The sequence below is a fragment of the Lacerta agilis genome, chromosome 6, assembly GCF_009819535.1.
Source record: "Lacerta agilis isolate rLacAgi1 chromosome 6, rLacAgi1.pri, whole genome shotgun sequence".
Classification (NCBI taxonomy): domain Eukaryota; kingdom Metazoa; phylum Chordata; class Lepidosauria; order Squamata; family Lacertidae; genus Lacerta; species Lacerta agilis.
This window is the reverse complement of record NC_046317.1, coordinates 46,655,667-46,678,079: the sequence shown is the minus strand read 5'-3', so window position 1 is coordinate 46,678,079 and position 22,413 is coordinate 46,655,667. Positions and strand designations below refer to the sequence as shown.

At 38.9% G+C, this 22,413-nt stretch overlaps 1 protein-coding gene across 23 annotated transcripts in view; it reads left to right on the top strand.

Annotated features, from left to right (window-relative positions):
- PTPRF (protein tyrosine phosphatase receptor type F) overlaps positions 1-22,413 on the top strand; it is a 470,302-nt gene that overhangs the window by 58,079 nt on the left and 389,810 nt on the right. For all 23 annotated transcript variants that reach the window (XM_033152392.1, XM_033152376.1, XM_033152394.1 and 20 more), the window contains exon 2: positions 8,723-8,809. The gene's annotated coding sequence lies outside the window, so the exon portion shown is untranslated. The remainder of the gene's footprint in view (positions 1-8,722; positions 8,810-22,413) is intronic.

Here is a 22,413-nt window from a genome sequence, read left to right as displayed (position 1 = left end):
ACCTTCAGAAAAAACAAAACAGAATATTTTGTTGGTACAGATGAACAGATTTATTGTGGCATTGACTTTCATGGATTAGAGCCCTTTTGGATTTGAGTTATAAATGTATCCTTAGTCAGCAGCCCTGTGTATGTGCTTCTTACACATGCATACACATATAAGCCACACATGTGATACAGATAAGAAATTGTAAGGCTATGGAATATGTTAGACTCTCTGTGACATTTTAAGCTAAAATATAAAAAGCTATGCTAAACTTATTTCCCAGCTATAGTCAGAACTTTGGTCTTAAGTCCTAACTGAATAGAATCAAGTTTACTAATAAATTATAGTTCAGGATGAAAGCATATGCAAAAATGATTCTTGTTGCCTTTGAGATGCCAAAAGACTCATTGCTGTTTTTGCTATAACAGGCCTGGAATTTTTAATCTTGACTAATACATACCCAATATGGAACCAGCTCAAGAAATCTTTACTTACAACTTCATAGACAGACGTTACAGCATGTAATATAGCAAATAGTATTGGCATCACAAAGACTATTACATAGTTTTTGTATAGTGCCTCTCTGAAGCTTTACATGGCACAGTTTGGTAGCGCACACCAGCGCACACTCTTGGCATTACTGTGGCCTAATTCTTAAGATTTCTCTCCAAGCAGTGTTGCTGTTTGTTTGCATACATGAGAGCAAATCTGGAGGTATTTACGAGTTTCAGTTTTTATTATTTCAGTTTTTAGTGACACATTCACCTAATAGAAAAGAAAAATTCATTGTTAAAACTATGGCATTCGCTCCCATGGGATGTAGTAGTGGCTACCAATGTGGGTGGCTTTAAAAGAAGGTCAGCAAAATTCATGGAGGATATGGCTATGTTTTACCTCTATTGTTGTAGGCTGTAAAAGATTCTCCAATGGAGAGAGTACTGTTGCACTAGGTCCTGCTTTCAGGCTTACATAGGCACCTGGTTGTCTGCTGTGGGAACAGTATGCTGGACTAGACAGGGCTTTCTTATTGAGGTAAAGGGACACAAAATCTGTTAAGCTTTTTCCTCACTGACTTCTAGTACAATAGCAGCACACAATCTGCTAACAACCCCTGCTTTTCACTCCATCGTGGAGCTACGTGGTGGGGCATGGGATCATCAACAACCTCAAAAAGATGCAGCAAAAATTGCTTTCTCATGGGAATATTGTGGGGGACTTTGTCAAAAGCCTTACTGAAATCAAGATACATTATGTCCACAGCATTTCCATGATCCACCATGTTTGTAATTCCTTCAAAAAATCAGATTGGTCTGGCATGACTTATTTTTGAGAAACCCATGCTGGGTCTTAGTAATCACAACTTCTTTTCCAAATGCTCACAGACCGACTGCTGAATTATCTGTTTTAGGACCTTCCCTGGTATTGATGTCAACCTCACTAGTTGGTAGTTACTTGGGTCTTCCTTTTTCCACTTTTTGAAGATAGGGACAACATTTGCCCACCTCCAGTCTGTAGGGACCTCACCTGTTCTCCAGGGTTTCTCAATAGACCTTGAAATCTCAAAAGTCTTTGAAATTACATCCACAAGCTTCTTTAGTACCCTTGGATCAGCTCATCAGGCCCTGGAGATTTGAATACATTTAAAGTAGCAAGGTGTTTGCTTACTACCTCTTTTCCTATCTTGGGCTGCAGCTTCCTTGTTACATAATTTATTCTGTTATCACCAGGTTAGGCATCGTTTTCCTTTTGGGTGAAGACAGATGCAAAGTACCGGTAGGTGCTGAGCAGTTCTGCTTTCTCTCTGTCATGCATTAGCATTTCCCCATCTCATTCACGCAGAAAACCCAACACATGCTTGTTCTGCCTCTTACTTTAGACATAGCCAAATAAACCCTTTTAGTTATTTATAAGCTGTCATGCAAGCCTCAGCTTATTCTGACCTTTAGCCAGCCTGACTTCCCCACTGCAACTGTTGGCTACTTGTGTATACTCCTCCTTTGTGATTTCCCCTTTCTTCCATTTCTTATACATGCCCTTCTTAACTCTCAGCTCATATGTAAATACAGATGTAAAAGAAAAGTCTGATGTTTTACATCAAATAGCAATTTTGTCAACAGTTCTTACAGATCTTGATGACAGGTAATCTGTTGGTCTGTACTCATGGGAGACCCATCAATAGGGGAGTAAAACTCCATATGATCTATTATCAGTAAGTACAGGTGAAACTCGAAAAATTAGAATATCGTGGAGAGGTTCATTTCTTTCAGTAATTCAACTTAAAAGGTGAAACTATTATATGAGATAGACTCATGACATGCAAAGTGAGATATTTCAAGCCTTTATATGTTATAACTGTGATGATTATGGCATACAGCTGATGAGAACCCCAAATTAACAGTTTCAATTTTGGGGTTTTCATCAGCTGTACACCATAATCATCACAATTATAACAAATAAAGGCTTGACATATCTCACTTTGCATGTCATGAGTCTATCTCATATCTTAAACTCCAGTAGCTAATGAAAACAATTGCTTACATAAATGGACTTTTCCACGGTATTCTAATTTTTTGAGTTTCACCTGTAAATATGGGCAATGTCCTCAGTGTACACACTTAAAAATTAATGGCAAAATCAACTAAGTTTCTTTTTAGTTATTCTTTCCTGTTCTTACTCTGTCATTGGAGCTGTCACACCGCTCATTGTTACTGAAAATGGCTATAAGAAAACTGTTTACAAAAATTAATGACAAAATTGTTAGTAATTTAAAATTTATGACAAATTTGCTAATAATTAACAATACCTTGCCCGTGAGGTGCCCACACAAATCTCTGAAGTTCCACTGGTGACAGAAAACTTTTCTACTCTTATTGAAATAATCCATTCACAATAAATGAAAGAAACTCATTTTTCAATCAATGAAACCCTGCAATAAAAAGTATAAACATCTGTATTTAAAAATCCTTTAATTATGAACACTTACCCATATTTAGAGTGTATGGTTATCAATCAGTTAATAGATAAATAGTCTGTGTTGCGCTTTGAAAATTCTAAATAGTAACCTTGAAAATACTTTCATTTTTATTGATTATTCATTGTATATATATTTGTTAAAGATTGTTATTTTTATTGGGTTCTGTTTGCTTTTTTATTCCTCTAGATTTCTGTTATCCAGTTAGGTTTGCATCAGCAACTTGTTTCATGTCCCTTTCCAATTCAACTTGCCTCATTAATTAATCTTCACAAGTTTCCTGTTTGTAGTTCTTAGAGGTTTGAATAAAATAAGTTAAAGAGAAGTGTGTTGGTTCTAAAAAACTATCCCAAAAGGATAAAATTAAAGGGACAAAGCTGACACATGTTTAATGTTTCATTTGCTACTTAATGTATGATCTTAAGGTTTCCTTTGCTACTACTACTAGTTTATCTTTTCTTGTCTCTTCTTTTTAAAGTGAAAAAAAGCACTTGAGGGCCAAATTTTTAGTCTTCTAGTAGAATATGCTTATTATAACAAGAATTGAAGGCCACATTCCGTGTGCCAGTATTTTAATGTAAAGCATTTGGCATCTGTCAGCATAATATCCTGCCTTTATCACCTCATTGAATTTGCTAGAGGAATGCTGATAGTAATTTGCACAGCATCATTTAATCTCCTTTGTCAAATTATGAAGTTGTTATTGATTTCAAGCTGCTGGTTAGCTTCACAGAGTTCTTTGCATCTTATTGTTTTTCCTAGGGATTTTCATGCTATGTTACTTTTTGCTGGAGCTGTCAATTAGGAATAGATGTCTTGAACAGTAGGGAACAAATACATTCCTTTTAGAGCTCACAATCTGCACTGTTTTTCAGACAGAAAGTTTTCTTAACCTAGGGTGTAATTAAATAGTGGTTATAACCGGAACTACTAAGTAAAGTAAAACATGCAGAATTATCTCAAGTTGTTCATAAAAAGGTAAAGGTAAAGGACCCCTGACCGTTAAGTCCAGTCACAAACGACTCTGGGGTTGCGGTGCTCATCTTGCTTTACTGGCTGAGGGAGCTGACGTTTGTCCACAGACAGTTTTTCCGGGTCATGTGGCCAGCATGACTAAGCTGCTTCTGGTGAAACCAGAGCAGTGCGCGGAAATGCCGTTTACCTTCCTGCTGGAGCGGTACCTATTTATCTACTTGCACTTTGACTGACGTGCTTTCGAACTGCTAGGTGGGCAGGAGCTGGGACCGAGCAACGGGAGCTCACCCCGTCTCAGGGATTTGTACCACTGACCTTCCGATTGGCAAGCCCTAGGCTCAGTGGTTTAGACCACAGTGCCACCTGTGTCACTCAAGTTGTTCATACCTTTGGGTAAAATGGCTAGTGTGGAGAAAATGGCTTATTTCAAGGACAGCATCTCTGTTGCCTTTGCAATTTTGCCTTTTAGGTTTAGGACAATGATTTTCAACCTGGGTGCCTTGAATGATGGTCAGGGGTGCCGTGTGCAACAGTGGCCTCTGTCCCTCTTCCCTTCCTTCTCTGATGCCCTCTCACATCTCTACCTCCCAAAGGCTTATGTGGCTGTTGGTTGCACCGGCCCTGGCTATAAGCTTCATAGGGAAATGGTGCCTCTGGGGCTGGTCAGGGGGCAAGGAGTTAGCAAGCAAGCAGGCGAGGGAGTCCAGCCAGTCAGTCCGCTAGCCCTTGCTGTTGGGAATAGACAGACAAGTCCTAGGCCCCTGTGGGACATTGTGAGGAGGCATCTCTCTTTGGGGGCAGGGGGGCAGCTCAGAAACTAGGGGCAGCAGCAGCAGCGGCTGCCCGGAGGACTCCCAAGGAGAGGGGAGAGGAGAGAGAGGAGGCTGAGGGAACACTCCACAAGGGAGGACGTTCAAAAAAGGCGAGAGGCTGCCAGCACTGCAGGGAAGGGGTGACATAACTGGGCTCCTGAACCCCACGGGGATGCCACAGAAAGAATGTAGTTGGTCAAGGGAACCGTGGACTCGAAAAGGTTGAAAACCTCTGGTTTCAGGCAGTATAATATTTTATTTTAATTGTATACATGTTATGCAGTTTGGATTTGTACTCCACAAAGCTCTTACTTGAAACACACCAGTCATACAATGTAAGAGTGAAATTATGAAGGCTAATTGCTTACAATCTTGGAGTTGGACCCCAGGAACTTTGTGTTTATTGAAGTTTGGTGAAAAGATCTTTGAACTAATTTTTATCAAATCCACAATGTATAATTTGAAAAAGAAAGAAAGAATTAGATGGTTAATTATGGCCTCATTTTGTTAGGCCCTAAGATGCATCTTATAGCTGATGCAGACTTCACATGTCTGATCCCTCACCCAGGCTTAAGGAATTGGGAATAGACCACAGGATCCTCTGCTTCTTCTTACCACCTCAGGTGTGAATTTCCACAGTTCACACAGGTCCTGCTTACCAAACACAATGTGTTCTGTGGAAACTGCTTGTTAGGCAAGCATTGCATAACAAGTCCACAATTTCCATTATTTCCTATGGAAACATTTCCATTGTGGGATTTGTCATACTGCTTTCACTGTTTTTTCCAATGGTTTATTCAGCAAAAGAGACACACGAAGAAAAACCTGATTTGTTCGATCTCTCCTGTACCCTGATTCATCCGACCTTGCTGCCACATCCCTCTCCTTGGTTTCTGCCTGAAAATGGCTGCTGCTGACCAGCAAAGCACAAACAAACAAGGAAGTAAGGAAGTTGGATTTTCAGATAGGTCAATCTGCAGAGTTTGGAGATAATTGTTTACGTGCGGATAAGTGAATTTTCGTTAGCGGGATCTGTGTGTAAAGGCTTATGCTGGTCATATTTACTGGAATTCTGAAATTTCATTGGCCTGAAACTATAGATCAAAAAGTTTGAATGGAATGTCATACAAAATATTATGACCTTTTGAAATCTGAATTATATAAAAACTGCAATCTCCAGCTCTTGTAATTGAAACCTCACATTCTTTGAAACACCATTCTCCTCCATTTCCTATGGTGAGCAGAGGGGTGATGACATACCTTATGTCATCTCATTTAGCTATTTATTAAAATATGCACTTTCCTAGTTTATGACCAAGTGCTAATCGTAAGTCTTCAGGGATATGACTCCATGCATATTATTTAATCTGTTCATTTTTGTTAGGCATAATGGGCAAAACAGAACCAATCAGTGTGGGCCTGCTGAGTTGAGTAGTAAGCCTTTGCTCTTCTTTTTATTTGAGTTTAACAGGTAGATTATGCTAAATAATGTTCTGTTAAACCGATGTTGAAATTTGCATTACTTAGATAAAATTATAGGTTTGTTAGCAAAGGGTATATTTAATATTTTGGGTTCTCTGTAGACATTCAGGATGCTTATACAACACAAATCTGTTGCTTGAGACGCATACATGCTCCTTTTTAAAAAAAGATAAAAAATTGTTAATTCAAAATACATCCTCCCCACCCGCCCAGATCTTAATAAAGTTATTTTAAAGTCTGTATGCCAGACTAAATGTTATGCTGCCTAGGCTGACATTCCCATTTCTTTGTGAGGAAACAAAGGTGTAGGAATTTTACAAGTGCATTAGCTTATTCTTGCTTTTAAACTATGAAATGTTGGAATCTTTCTCAGTAAATGAGATCACCCACTGAGTTGAGAAGGTGAGGAGCACTTTTCATGCTTTATAATCGGGTCCTGAATTTCTGTTTAATTTGACTGTTGTATGATTATTGTTTGTAAAAATGGGCTTCTGTGCATTTTAACGGCTTTCAGAATGTTCTTGTTTTGGGAAACCTGGAGAGGCTTAAAGTATGCCATGGCATGTCAGTGTTTCTGCCTAAGGGGAACATTGCCCTCCAATAGATAACATTGTCTTCAGCTCATAAACTAGCATTTTACCATTAGCCACCAGGTGATTCTCAAATGTCAGTTAAAAGTGCATGATCATTCCCAGATTTCAGTGGGAGGCAGCAGCTACCATCCTGTTGCAGTAGGCAAAAATGAATAGGAAGGAAAGAAATGTTGACCTTTCTTAACTTTTACCTTCATGCCATCAAATGTTTATGCTTTAATTAGTGGGGCCCCTGAAAATACAAGATCTTTGGACTTGCAGTATATCTAGCAGAAATGAATGAAAACAAAAGCTACTGAAAACGCTGCTAGGAATTCTTGATGCTAATTTTGGGTCTGATTTTCCCCGTTGACAATAAATGTAAGAAATTGAGAGTTTGATCTGAGCTCCTGTTAGTATAGATTCAAGGTCACAAATCCAGGTAATAATTGACCTTGAAAGAATTAATGTGCCACTTATGAAGGTACGGTTTAAACCATGCAAAGGCTTACCAAGAAAGCTTTCTATAATTTGGGGCTGTAAATTGAACAAATGGATAATGTCAGGAAATATTTGGTTTTGAGGTTGTGTTTTCAGGACTGAGAAGTCAGTATGCACCATCATATTCCTCATTAAATCTGCGTAATAAATCAAATGGGTGTGTTACTGTTCTGCTAATCCTATCTATTTTGAATATAGGTAGAATACAAGGTTGCATTACCTGTGAGGTGCACTATATTGATTTCCATGCAACATTGAACTAGATTTTATTTTATTTTATTTTATTTTATTTATTCTATTCTATTTTATTTTATTTTATTCTATTCTATTCTATTCTATTATTTTATTTTATTTTATTTTATTTTATTTTATTTTATTTTATTTTATTTTATTTTATTTTATTTTATTTTTTATTTTAAATGAGCAACATGCTGGTACACATTGCCGGAAAAGTCCTGAGTTGCTCCTACCTCTCTTAGTTTGTTTGAGGGAAACAAATAATGAGCCCTGGTTTGCACATAACATGAAGCCAGCCTCTGCTTTGTTCCCTTTGTGGTGTGGCAGTAGCAGTGGGGAAGAGTGGTTCAGGAACTCCTGATCAGTGTGCACCAGCACATCACTTCTTCACATTGAACCATAATTTATAACAAAAGAACTTTTGCCAACTTTGGGGTCCCTTCCAAATCTATTATTCTATGGACCTCGTGCCCTCCAGATGTTTTGGACTACTATTGTGCTGGCTGCTGCTGATTTGAATTGTAGTTCAATGCTTCTGATGGGCAGCAGGTTTCCTCCACGTTGTCCTCATTTTTGCACAAGGTGAAGACCTTTTTGTTACCAAGGAATGTAATCAAGCTCCTTGCTGACATTGCTATTTTGTTAATGTAGTTGTCTCTTATTGTTGTGCCGTATTGTTACCTGCCCCGCACTGCCATTGAGAGGAAGAATGGGATATAAGTATGAATAAATAATAAAACAGAACTGCAGGCCTTTTCAGGTTTGGGAAGTTTGAGGTTGTATATTTTGTAGCGCTTAAGTCATCATTCTGTGTCCTAGGCAAACCCATGGACTCCAGAAAAAAAAAATCATTGCCCTCAAGCTGCTTTCAATTCCAGTAGTGTTTGCTCAAATGAGAGCCCTGTTGGCACAAAATAGTTAGGCTAGTTTCCAATCTGTGCTTCTCTAATTCTCTCCCCACCTATAATCCTAGCGTTTTGGAGGCATCTCAGAAAGAATGTGGCATCTTTTAGCCATAAAGAACACTCTTATTACAGTTTGTTTGGCAGACATGCACCAGTTATGCATAGGGGACTGAAGCAGACATTCTTAGTATCATCCTGTGGACTTGAAAGCATATATTGATATTTTAGGGAAGCTTTTCAGTGTTTACTGAGATTGTGATTATCCATTTTTGTGTTCTGTAGGGTACCACCTGAATGGGTCTGATCAGTGTGAAAAGGACCTACAACTTCAGCTTGCAAAGGAGCTGTGAGGAGGTTTGCTGCAGTCAGGTGGGTATAAGTGTGTATGGTGTATACAGAGCGGGTACAACTACAGTTTTTTATTAATTGCAAACCTATCATTTCAGTTGGCTTTTCAAAAATGGCAAATAAAGGGTTTGTGCAACCTTTCCAATGAGGCATCTTGAAAAAAAAGTAAGCAAAAAGAAAGTTTCAGTTGATGAAAAAATTATCTGGCAAATTGTGAGTGTGTAAAAATGGATTTGGAAGGGAAGGATTGTTCTTGCATTTTGTTTGTAATGTAATTTGTATCCTGTTGAAAATTCGCAAATTGTTCCAAGAAGATAGAGTTGATCTTGTCCGCTTCTGTCAAGTTTAAACAAACAAACATTCACAATTGGAGTACTGTATCTAGATTGTCCAATGTAACATTTTGAAGTCAATGCTATTCATTTAATTAGGAATTTTTAGTACTAACAATAATGGACTCCCCCTGTAATTGCATTTAACATTTACTTATATCCAGATCATTCCGGGCCCGGCCCCCTCAGGCAGAATGCATCTCTACCTTAACTGCAGAAATACACGAGAATAATGTTATGCCTTTTATTGTTACTAGTTTTTTCTGCATATCTACAGCAGTCTTTCTCAACCTTGGGCCCCGGATGTTGTAGGACTACAACTCCTATCATCCCTAGCTAGCAGACTAGTGGTCAGGAATGATGGGAGTGGTAGCCTAACAACATCTGGGGAGCCAAAGTTGAGAAAGGCTGACTTAGAGGATCCTCATAAAATGTAGCGTTCTACACCCAAATAAAGTCTTCAAGATACTGCAGTGAGAAAGCAGTGTTGTCAGAAATACGCTCCTCCTATTTCCAGCAAGAGCATCCAGTAAATAGAGTTGTGAAGATAAAAGTGGGAAGAAAAACACAATGTGCACAGCTTTGAATTCCTGGGAGAAAAGTCACAAGACAAATCTAGAACAATATGCAACAAATGCGTGCAGTTTCACACGCATGTGTGTATACACACAGAACATTTTGCTAATCTTGATAAACAAAAAATATCTTTGTGTTAGGGTACAGTCTACAGGAATTTAATCTTGATGCAGCTACAAGGTGCTTAGCTTTTTATGGTTGTATCTGCTGATTCATTTTGTATGTTACAGTTTTGTTGTATGGTTAGTGTTTATTAATAAATAACAGCATAGTGAGGACAAGCAGACCAGTAGTGGCTTTGTGGGGGATATGGAAAATCAGGGCAGGGAGACTGCCATGTTGCCATTTTTTCCTCAGTAGAAAGTCAACCCAATTTATTTCAGGAGAGTTACTTCTGAGTAAAGCATACCAAAGCCAGCCAACTGTGCTTTATTCTATAAAGGCAGCACCCTTAGGGAGTGAATGAAATAATGTGTATGTGAGAAAAATGTTTAAATAAACATGTCCCAGTATCCTTTTCCATCCAGCTTCCCCAACCTTTTCTGCTGCTCTGCAAGGGCCCCCTCCTGAGTCCCAGCTGGGGTTGTCAACATTCCTTCCTCTGATTGCTTAGCAACAGTGATAAAGCACCCTTACCAGTTGTACTGCTTGCAAGTCCAAAACCTTACGAGTTGTCTCCATCAAGGTAGATTTGATTTAAATCACAATTTAAATCACTAGTCAGTAAGGCTTAATTTAAATCACTAGTCAGTAAGACTTGATTTAAATCATTTTTTTTACAGAAAGACTCATTCTTGCTGGTATAATCTTAATACAGTGGATGCTCAGGTTGCGAATGCGATCCGTGCGGGAGGCACGTTTGCAACCTGCAGCATCTGTAACCCGCAGCGCTGCGTCTGCACACACATGGGTTGCGATTCGGTGCTTCTGCGCATGCGCAAAGCGCTGAAACCCGGAATTAACCCGTTCCGGTACTTCCGGGTTTGGCGCGGTGCACAACCCGAAAACACGCAACCTGAAGCAGCCATAACCCGAGGTATGACTGTATGTACAACCAGAGGAAGGTTTCATTTTTGGAATAATAAATTTTCAGAGTAGTTTTTACGGTTATATCAAAAATGACTGATTTGGTTATGCTATTAGAAATACATAGACAGATAATTATGAAATTATTGTGAGGTTTAATAAGTTAACTGTTTATATTTGGACAACTTTTCTGCTGTACTTTATTGGAAGGAGAAAAATAATCATTTCACTAAAGGTAAAGGTAAAGGGACCCCTGACCATTAGGTCCAGTCGTGTCCGACTCTGGGGTTGCGGCGCTCATCTCGCATTACTGGCCGAGGGAGCTGGCATACAGCTTCCAGGTCATGTAGCCAGCATGACAAAGCCACTTCTGGCGAACCAGAGCAGCGCACGTACCTATTTATCTACTTTCACTTTGATGTGCTTTTGAACTGCTAGGTGGGCATTTCCCGAACAACCACTTAAACAATTTATTTAACCAAAACAATAACATTATTTAACATTATTTAACCAAAACAGTAACATTATAGCATATGTATCCATGTTTGTTAACTGATGTGGTTAAACATTTTAAACAAAAAACTTAGACTGAGTTTTAGCACACTTGAAAAACTTAAAACAAATCCTTATTTCCTGATGAATAGCCATTGGACTATAATGTAACTTAAATAGAAGACTATTTTTAGAAAGATTTTTCGCCCAGAAGCATTTTATTTCAAAAATCCAATTTAAATCGAAAAAAAACTGATTTAAATAATACCTTTCTTTAGAAATGACCAATTGGCTTACCGTTTTTTAAAAAAGTGAAAGCTAAGAGGCTGGGACTGCTGCTAACATGAGGCCCAGTACATGAGTAGCCCCTGAACATCCCTCTTGGTGGCCCTGCTCCTTCTCTTCCTAGATTTAAAAATATGTTGTGGTGTTGGTACCAGTTTCCCCAGCCTGTTGCACACTGTCATTGCTTGCACCTGAGACTTGCTCACTTAGCGAATTGCTGGGGAAAAACAAAGACTTGTGGGCTACTGTTACTGAGCTCATTTAGAAGAAAGAGAGATTAGGGGTGGAGGGGGGTGGGCAGCAGAAACAGCAAAGCGAGTCTGAAGGAAGGAAAAGGTGAGAATGGATGGGACACTCAGAGATTTGAGTGAAAAATGTGGGGTTGCAGCATTCCGGGAGATCTTTGGCTGTTCAAGGAGAGAAGAGAGAGCATACTATGGCACATGCAGAGAAAATGAAAACATTGAGTTAAAATTATAGTAAAAATGCTGTTGATGTAGTGATGCAATATGGACATCAAAGTGGCCCAGTGTGAGTTGAGTTGTGTGTCTGATGGATGATTGTCCTGCTGCTTCAGAGTATAAGAGGGAGATGTTAGGGAAATAATTCCAACTCATGTGGGGAAAATGCTTTGGAGGGCTATCTTCCTATAGCTGGATATTGACCTCATTAAACAAAATGTAAGAACTTTATTTATAAGCATATCTTGAAAATATTCCAGGAATGCCGTACTTGGATTGGTATTCTGTAGCTGGGCCAGTTGGAAATGTGGTTTTATTTCATTAAGTTGCTGAGGATAGTTTGTAGCATCCTTAAATAGAAAAAGATAAGAAATAAAAGTTAAATTAAAATAATCAAGTAAAACAAACCATTCAGCAAATAGCAGCATTAAAATCCCAATAGTCTCTTATTAGCATTATTTATTAATCTGCTAAATGTGCATATTAAATAACAATTTAAAGCTGTAGTATCTACCCTGAACTGTTGAGGTGAACTGGTCTGTGCTTCATTTTTTAAAAAAATCTCCTATTACCCATTGGGACTGATTTAATGCTATCTGTGAGAATTATGTTGCGTCATCGCTGCTCCTGGAAATTTATCTCTTAAGCATTATTTCCTTAGGTAGCTTTTAATTTGCAAGTTAGTTAGGGAAAGTTATTCATTTAAATCCCTTTATTTCTTTAGCTAGCTTCATTCTAGTTTGTAATCCCTTCTCACCTTGGAGTTTGTAATGATGTCTGTCGAGGACTTGCAAAGGAAGTTTTGGCATAGTTTTGGTTTACTATTTCTACTGATTTCAACAGTATTCTCAAGGCGATAACACACTGGTAATTTTTATGCTTGACAAATAAATCCAGACCAGATTTGGGAAGTCCTTGTTCCATGAAACCATGATGTAAAGAGTTTGTGATCATTGTGGATAACCACTTTACTGAGTACAATGTTGTGATGTAGTGTGCTGTGGTAGGAGCACAAGGTGGATAGGTAGGTGCTTCAGATAGGAGTTTGCAGGTGATGCTTATTTTGTATCGGTGGGACATCTGTACCCTTCACTACTGGTTCAAGGGTTCTGGAAGCGAAGATGTCAAAAACTACACTGAAGATCTGGAAATGCAGATTCTGAGGGGGGAATAAATAATTGTGTCACCGAGAAACATTGGACCGATTAAACAGAAAGACATAATAGAGGAATTTAAGCAAAGCCTTGCTGGATCGGACAATAGGCCCATCTAATCCAGTATTGCCTGGCGTGCTCTGGTCCATGGGGTCACGAAGAGTCGGACATGACTAAACAACAAAAATCCAGTATTATTTTTCTTATAGAGGCCAAGCAGATGCCTATGGTGGACCCATAAATTGCTGCAAATGTTTGCAATATTAAATGTATGTAATCTTAACTATTTATAGATGTATTCTTAGTCAAGAATTCTGCGCTGAATAGTGAAATCAAGGGGGGAAGGTAGTGGAAAACGTTCCTCATGCAATTATAAAATTCCCAATGTGTTTTCAGCAATAGAATTCTTCATACAGGGACAATTTGGTGAACCCACCCATAGTCTGCACTGTAAACTGCTTGTGAACAACTGGAAGATGACTTGTATACTTTTGGTTGCAGGCGTGATTCATTTAGATATTTTACCCCTTGGATTTACTGTAACTTGCTGCTTCTGCATTTTAGCCTTTTCTATCACTGCTCATAAATTAGAAGCAGACAACAGAATTTGCTATAGATAATAAGATTACAAAGGCAAATATTTCAGCTCACAGTTTGGCATTCCAGTAGATGAATGTTGCAGGTTGAAATACGTTGTGGCATATTTCTTCTAAGATCGAAGGCAGATCTCTTGTCTCTCTTCTAGTCCAGGTGCTCTGCATGCTAAAAAAAACTGATAAAAATGCCGTCTTTGTTGCAGCATGGAATGGGCTTAACAGAGACTAACTCTTAATCTTCCTCAAATGTTTAATGTTTACATTGTGGAATTGGAGTTAGGTGCCATAGAAGTGGTTGGGAATAAAAGTGTGTGTCTTTTGAAGTACTAATTTCTCATGAATTGGAACACAAAGGTGATGTAGCACGGCATGACTGTACTTGTATCAGGCCATAGTGCTGTATTTTCATTATGTCTTTCATCTCACAGTAGACACGAGCAAGCTTTGTTGACCAGCACAAACCATTTATTTATTTATAAAGTTATTTATCAATTGCCTTTCAAGACAAAAAAGCCCCTAAGTGCCTTAAAATATAAAAATCATAACTTATTAACTTTATAACAATTTCATAACAGATTTAATAAAACCATCTTTTTTAAAAAAAACACTGGAATGGAATGAATTACCTTTAAAATAATTCAAAAGCTATGTGGAACAACAATGAAAGGTTTTAATGACCTGCTTAAAAACAAATAAATATGAAGCTAGTCTAGCTTCATAGTCAGGGTCTCACTACAGAAAAGGCCTCGTTCCATCGTATCTGCTCCCTGCTTTGCCTTTTGCTGTTTGTAACAAGCAATGTTAACAAGTCTAGCTGTGACTCTTGCCAGTCTTGGCCTATCCACTGCAATCTCTTGGGTTCACTATCATTTTGTTGCATACCCAACATATAGGATAAATACTATTTCCACCTCTTGGCCAATGGAGACAGCCATTCTCTCCCCCCCCCCCGCAAGAATAACAATGTATTATGACATATGCGTTGCTCTCATAGGGCACTCTTTCTAAAATTTCAGAGGGAATGCTGGCAAGCTGCTGAGGTGAGCTAAGCTGCCACTTCAAGCAATGGCAAGGAATTTTTTCTAGTTGGAACAAACATAACCCCTAGCCACCTTATATTTTACTCAATCAGAAGTTCTCTGATTTTACCTGTTCCCTAATGTTGATGATACTCACTCTGCTCTTTCAGGGGAGCATAATGGACACCTGAAACAAATGGGGGTTGTTTGGCTACTTTGCTGAAGGGTTGGGACTGCCATCATAAAAATAAATGGCGTAAAGTTATGAAGTGCATCTCCAAATGCTTGTTTGAGCTAAAGGTTGGTATCACATCTGAAAAGATCTGATCCGCTTCGCTGACAGGTAGTGGTTTTCCAAGATTTCAGACAGGGCTTTTCCCCAGCTTTACCTGAAGATACCAAGGATTGAACATGGCACCTTTCACATCCAAAACATGTGCCTTGCTTCTGAGCTCTAGCCCTTCCCTGAAACAGTTTACCTTTGCCTTTAGGAATAAAAGCCACACTCAGGCTACTGATCCATCAACTTCAGCATCTCTCTGGCAGGAATTGGACCTCAGAGGTTTTTGTGTAAAGCATATGGTCTACCAATGAGTCACACCACTTCTTATTACTCCCCCCACCCTCACCTAAGCTGTGTTCTATTGAGTCAGGCCACTTACCCATCTAGTTTTCTAACAGCAGCTCTCATGGGCTTGGAATGAGATTCTTCCTATAGCAATTACTGGAGATCCTTTAACTGGAGATGATAGAAACAGAGCCTTTAGAAATTGTGACCTTTATGTTTGCATAGCATTCACTCTGCTAATGAGCTATGAAATCTGTGACCCTTCCCCTCTGCAAGCCAGAGTCCTGTTTATATTTTTCAATATAGCCAGTCCATTGATAATAAAGGAACATACTGCGCAGAAATACTAAGAGGTATATTTTATAAAGCTGCCTATTCAGCCAGGAGTACTTTATTTAAATCAGAAATAATATTTATGCCAGAAATTATAAAAAGAGCATTGATTCCTGTTTTTCTCTACCTTTTCAGTTTAATGTGGGAAATAATAGCATAATAAATTATAATTTGGGTGTCGGTGAATGAGTAAATATAACAGCTGTAGATAGAACCCTTCTCAGGCAGCATATATATTTTTTGTAGTTAAGCTGTTGGAAATCTTAGTAAACATACAGTAGGATCCTCTTAAACACAAGTTCCATGTAGCAGATCACAGAACATAATGAAAACATAAACTGTTAAACAAATAAACCTGTCAGAGGGTATAGCATTGCTACCATAAACAGCTGTAAACTGTGCACATTGGATGAGAATGCTGCTTTGCTGGTCAGCTTTGCATTGCATAGTGAAATAGCCTCCTTGGAAATAGCCTTTTGGTGTAAGCCTGAGGGTAGGTCAGACACACATATTTTAATGGGTGTATTGTAAAAATCTCCTGAAGCAGTAAACCTTTATTCACTAGGACAGTGAACATGAGCCTGGTGTTTGGTTTGACACCATGTTGCTGTGGAAGCTTCGACTGTCCTACTGAATAAAGGTCTACTGCTTTGCCTTCATTCAGCAGGGAAAGCTACCATGGTTAGGTTTTTGTTACTGGTTGTTTTTCTACACATATTTTAAGTCAGAGTTTGTTCAGCACACTGGTATTAACCTTTGGCCCTCTTCACCCTGACCAAACCAAGCCTGCATCACCTATGACATTTGCCTGTGTAATATGTTAAATTAAAGCATCTAATTCATTTTATAGAGCATTGAAAATACACTGCAATATTCTGAGCTGGCTGCATAATTCAAGGAAGGTAATTTCACCCCAGTGAGGTCACTATGGTGTGAAACTTCAAATAATTTGGATGCCTTCTGAATACATGTAGTTCAGATTTTGCATAATGCTGAGTTTTCAGGTCGCTTGCTCTATGACCCAGCGTTCTTTTTCACTGGCAGATTTGTGGTGGTTGGTAGTACAAATTTGCTATGCTGGGCATGTTATGTTCTGCTTTCAGCTTTTCTTTGCAGAGGATCGTCACTGCAGAGCAACAGATACTTCAGTCAGCTTTATTACACCATTACTGACAAGGCTATTTCATTTGTGCTTGTAAACTCTGACAAATAACATGTTAGAACCTCAGTGGTCAGATAATCTAAAATGTTTAAGAGATACCAAGTCTGAAGAGACAAGAGTGGGAAAGCCATATAGTATTTTGTCGCAAAAGAGGAATCTGGTTGGGGCAGCTGTGAAGTTGCTACCTCACCACTGGTACTGCTGACTTCTTTCCCCTCAGTTGTCTTTGTGTGAAATGCCTCAGAAAATCATTCAGAAAATAAAGTTGGCAAAATATGTGAATGCCTCTTTTCCCGTAACATAGCCATTTCCTTGTAATTTTGGCCAGTACAGCTTGACAAGGGTTGGGTATCATGGAACTGCATACCTGCATGGTTTGTATTAGCTCATTTTATACAGGTTTTTGACAAAATGCTTCAGCTGCCAGCACCCCTCTCTTCATTTAATGAATTTATTTACCACATTTTTTGCCTGCTCTTCAGCCAGAAAGGGCCTCCTGAACAACAACAACAACAACAACAACAACAACAACAACAACAACAACAACAAATCAAGCTAGTTCTTGCCTTAAAATTTATGAAAAGGACAGGAAACAAAAGAGAAAAGGGATGGGGAGGGAGGATGAGAAATGCTAGGCACCAGTTCTTAAATGTACAAAGTCCTAGACTGACGAGCTGTGATGGAAAAAGAGAAGAAACCAAAAGGAGTTGGTCTTACAGTAAAGTCAATGGAGCTTTCATTTTCATTTTCTGTCTTCTGAAGGCTGATATAATGAAGTCTGGAGCTAGGTGACTGTTGACGAAAAGGCACCTGTGTAAAGAATTTATGCGTAAATGCATATTTTATGTTTTGCCGCTTTCCATTCTGTCAGCAGAGCTGGTAGAATGGCCCTGCTTCCTTTCTCTCCCCCTGCTGCATCCTTTGTGGACTGCTTGTTTTTCCCCTCCCAAGAAGAGAGTGCCCTCTCAAAGGCTGAAGAGGGATATGTTCTTGGGTAAATTCTTTGACAGTATTCTAAGCAGAGGGAATAACAAGCATAACATACCAGGATCACTATTGACCCATGGCTAACTCCCAGACACATCAAAGGCAGTTCCACTCCACCCCCTTTGAATTATACCCTCTGGGCAGGACAATCCACAGAAGTTTCTGTAGAGCTACAAACAAGGGCAGGAGCAACTGCCAGCTGAAATTAGGGTATGTTGACAAAACACATTCTTTTGTTTTACAATAATATGCCAATGCTAGGAAAAACGGATTTCTAAATAATTGCCTACTTTTCCTTCAGTCTGCATATCACTTCATTGGAAGTGTTTGTCAAGTGGAAATTAAAGTATTTTTGCCAAAATATTAGCTCTTGCCTTAGCTTAATAGCTAGTTCTCCAGGTCCCCCTTGTAAACATCTCTTATGAAAATGTGTATGAATAGTACAGTAATAAGGCACTCCATACTAAAAAGCCATGAGAGATGTATGTTATGTGATCTGCTTATATTTATATGAACTCCGCCTCTGATTGTGGAACCATGAACTTAGAAGTTCCCTGGGAATGTCCCAGTGTTCCATGAAGCAAGAAATAGATGCACTGAATTGGTAGATGCCTCAAATAAAAGCTACCTCTTTACAATTCATGAATCTTCCATTTTTGGTCTAACAATTTATGGAGGTTGCTCTTCCGTTCAACAGAGAGTGACTCTTCTCTGAAGTCTCAAGCAGCAGAATGATGTTTTAGTGTATGTATTTGAATTATCAAAATCAATTTCGGGAATCGTTACTAATTTTATTTCCAAAGTTAATAAAAGTTATTGTTACCAGTTAGAAAGGAAGATTTGCTTTTCTGTAGAGTATATTAGCTGTAACATTGATTTTGTCTTGAAAGTGCCCAAGAATAGAATTTAGAGCAAATAAAACAGATGTGAGGGTACATGTTTCGCTTATATTCATAAAGATTATACTTTAGGGATTGATATGAAATAGAAAACCTTCTGCAGTTTCTGTGAAATGTAGTAATTTATGTGTTAAAACATCCCCAGTTTGACTATAAAGGCCTTATCTCACCTGTGTAAAGAATTTATGTGTAAATGCATATTTTATGTTTTGCCACTTTCCATCTTCTGGTTGCTTTATACTTTTCATACATTGCACTTGTGTTTGTCTTTTGGAGACCACAAAAATGTGCATTGCATTTGATGTCATTACGTTGACTACTCTGTTAGTTTATTTTGGGTACAAACAAGAACTGAAAAGGGTGATTAGAGCTGAGTGTATGAAGATGATAAAAGCAAAAGTTGAGAGCTAGGAATTGTGTGTAGGCTCTTAAAAATTCTTTAACTTGCAATTAGTGGGAACACTTCATGACTTGCACAGGTTTTGAGCTCTTGTTTTTACCTTTAGCACACTCACTCTTGCAGGCTCTACCTCCTCTTTCTAAGCTCCATTTATGGTAAAGATGTTAGCATTGCCAATCTCTGTTTAAAAATGCTTCCAGGTACAGTATGATGAGCATTTGAATCAAATTTCCAGCTTTGAAAATTGAGAAGCATGAAAACTTTTAGGAAAGAAAACCCTGAAATAATGATTCAGGGGTGAAAAATGACAGTAACTGGTAGGATATGCTAAAGCAGGATTTCAGCGGCTTCCTATGTTGAAGAAACTGCACTGCCTGCCAATAAACTACTGGACCATGTGGAAAGTCTTGTTAAGCCGGTCCTGAGTTGTTCAGGGCTTTGTATGTTCTCTAAAAGACCTCTTGCCTCTGTATAGACCTGCTTTTGTGAGTTAAGGGACCCTTTGGAGTGTACAGTGGTACCTTGGTTTGCGAACTTAATCCGTTCCGGAAGTCCGTTCCTAAACCGAAACCGTTCTTAAACCGAGGCGCGCTTTCCCTAATAAGGCCCCCCGCTGCCTGTGCCCTTCCACCATTCAGATTCCATTCTTAGAACAAGGTAAAGTTCTCAAACTGGGACACTATTTCCAGTTTTGTGGAGTTTGTAAACGGAATTGTTCTTAAACAGGACTGTTCTTAAACTGAGGTACCACTGTAGTGCAATATGTGGCAGGGGCAGGGGCTTGCAGATGGAGTAGGAGATAGTGGAGCTCCCTGCTCCTGATACAAATGGAGGAGCAATTTAGGATCCATAACACTGACCTGGTTTGCATTGAGCAGACTAACCATGGTTTTTCTGACAAATTCAACAATACAAAGCCATGTTTTTAATTACAAATGATGTCTTGTTTTAAATATGGTTTGGTATTATATCTGAACCCAACATTCCTGCTTAACCATGGTTTCCTTGATTACTCCACCCAGATGCTCACCAAGCTGTACCAACTAAGCTTCTGTTAGTGATCTGAAAGCACATGTGTGCCTTTCATAGTGAAGGCATGGGAAAAGGGTCATAATTCAATTGTAGAGCATCTGCTTTTGTTGGAGAAATTTGCAAAGGATTCATCCTACCCGAGGTATCCCAAGAGAACATCAATAAACACAGGCTTTAAGTGAAGAATTAGGCCTTTAATAATACAAATGTACATAGTCAGCCTCCTTTTAAAAAATGGTGTATTGTTCTCCATCGTCATAACTTATCTTCTTATGTTCAATTCCTTTCAGTTTTTCTAGGAACTGTAAGAGAACAGAGGCTTGCACATACTTAAAACAGCCTGTTTGTTCCATTAGAAAAGGCTTAGTAAAGCCCATACACAGATTTTCAGCTCTAACTGCAAAAAAATGGATTCAGAGATAAAATAAAATGAGGACGTTCTTCTACACTTTGCATATAGAAGGTTCAAGCTCTGGCATCTCCATGTTGGCCTGGGAAAGATTTCTGTTCAAAGCCCTGGAGAACTGCTGCTATGCTAGACAATATGGACCTAGATAGACCCAGCAGTCTGGCAATGTAGAAGGCAGCTTTCTAGGTTCGTTCATTTGTGAGATGACTCATGTTTCTTGCACACACCATGGTTAAAGCAAGTGCTTTTTTCCTCTAGAAAAAGGGTGCTGGTACTCACCATGCAAAGAAGGGCTCTTGGACCCTCCCTCCCTCCCTAAACTGGACAGAAGCTTCCCAGGCTCTGATTTGCAGGGGGTGGGGGAGGAAGTGCTGGTGCTGTGTACCAGTGTGTACTGCCATTAAAAACACTGGTTTTAAAGCAAACCATGTGAAAATGCAGCCACTGAGTTCAAGTTGGATTACTGTAATGCTTGTTTTATTGCTTTAATAATTGTCACTTTTGCCCACTGAAGTGGGAATTGTAATGTTTTGAGTGTAAGCCACCTTGAAGTCTTTTGAGGAAAGCCATGATAAAATTCCTTTAATTAAAATAAATCAGCAAGCAGAGCAGGGGTTAAAAAGAATGCCTCCTCTCCAGCTGTAGTGGCACAAGTCACTTGTGTACACAGATGGAGTGGTTGGAAGCAAGATCTTTATATATGTGAATGAAACCAGGTTTCAAATTTGAGTCTGCCACTGCCCATGTTGACAGTGTGTAGTGTCAAGAACATAGAAAAGCAGCTGATTTGTCCTTTTTTGGAGAGAAAAGAAATCCACACAAGAAAAATATGTTATAAAAAGTGATGCTGATAACAGAAACATTATTTTTTCATTGATTTGGCACCGTGTCATTGGAAAAATAAACTTAAGATGGCTATAAATACAAATGCAATATATCTTACTATTCTGAATAAGTTTTTTTTCTGAACAAGTCCTGACAGATGCCTTGTTAGTAACCCTATTTTTGAAATATCCTTATTAATAGTAAATTTATGTGCAGGGAAAAAGAACAATAATTTACTCCTTTTGTAAATCAATGAGTGTTCTAGATGTGCTGGACCTTTATAGCATATATTTACTACGAAGCTGAACAATTCTGCTGATAATAGGTCCTATTGTTTACTGAGAGTAACCCGTTAAAATCAATCGCTTTCCTTTCTAATTAGAGAAATATATCTTCCCATAATCCAAACCAAAGCAAAAAGAAGATTCTGAAAAGACATGTAATGGTCAGAATCCATATATTCGTAACTAGTAAAAACTTCCATCGTAACTTGATGAATGTCGGTAATACATTGACGTACAATACATTGACAAATGTGAATCAGATGATCTTCAGGATAGCTGCCACACTATCCTGTGGACCACCTGGTTCACCTGGCAGCAAATTTTATTTTTCTATCTTTTGGCTGTGGGGCTGTCCCTAGACATTTTGTTTTGGCACCCACAATCTAGGTCCCAGGAGCCACATGGCTCCTAGCAGTCCTATACCAGTTTCTAACACTGATCCTGGATCCTTTGCTGTGACTTCCATCAGCTCCAGCTGATAGCCTACCTGCACTCCTATCTGGACAGGGATGGCCTAACTACTGTAGTCCATGCTCTGGTAATCTCTAGGTTATATTGCTACAACATATGTGGGGCTGCCTCTGAAGAGACTTGGGAAACTACAGCAGGTGCAGAATTCGGGAGTCAGGTTGCTCACCAGGCCAAGACAATTTAAGCATATAGTACCTATTCTGGACCAAATGCACTGGCTGCCAATTAGTTTCTGGATCTAATTCGAAGTGCTGGTTTTGATCTGTAATGCCTAAAATGGCTCAGGATCACAATACCTGACTATCTTCTCCCAA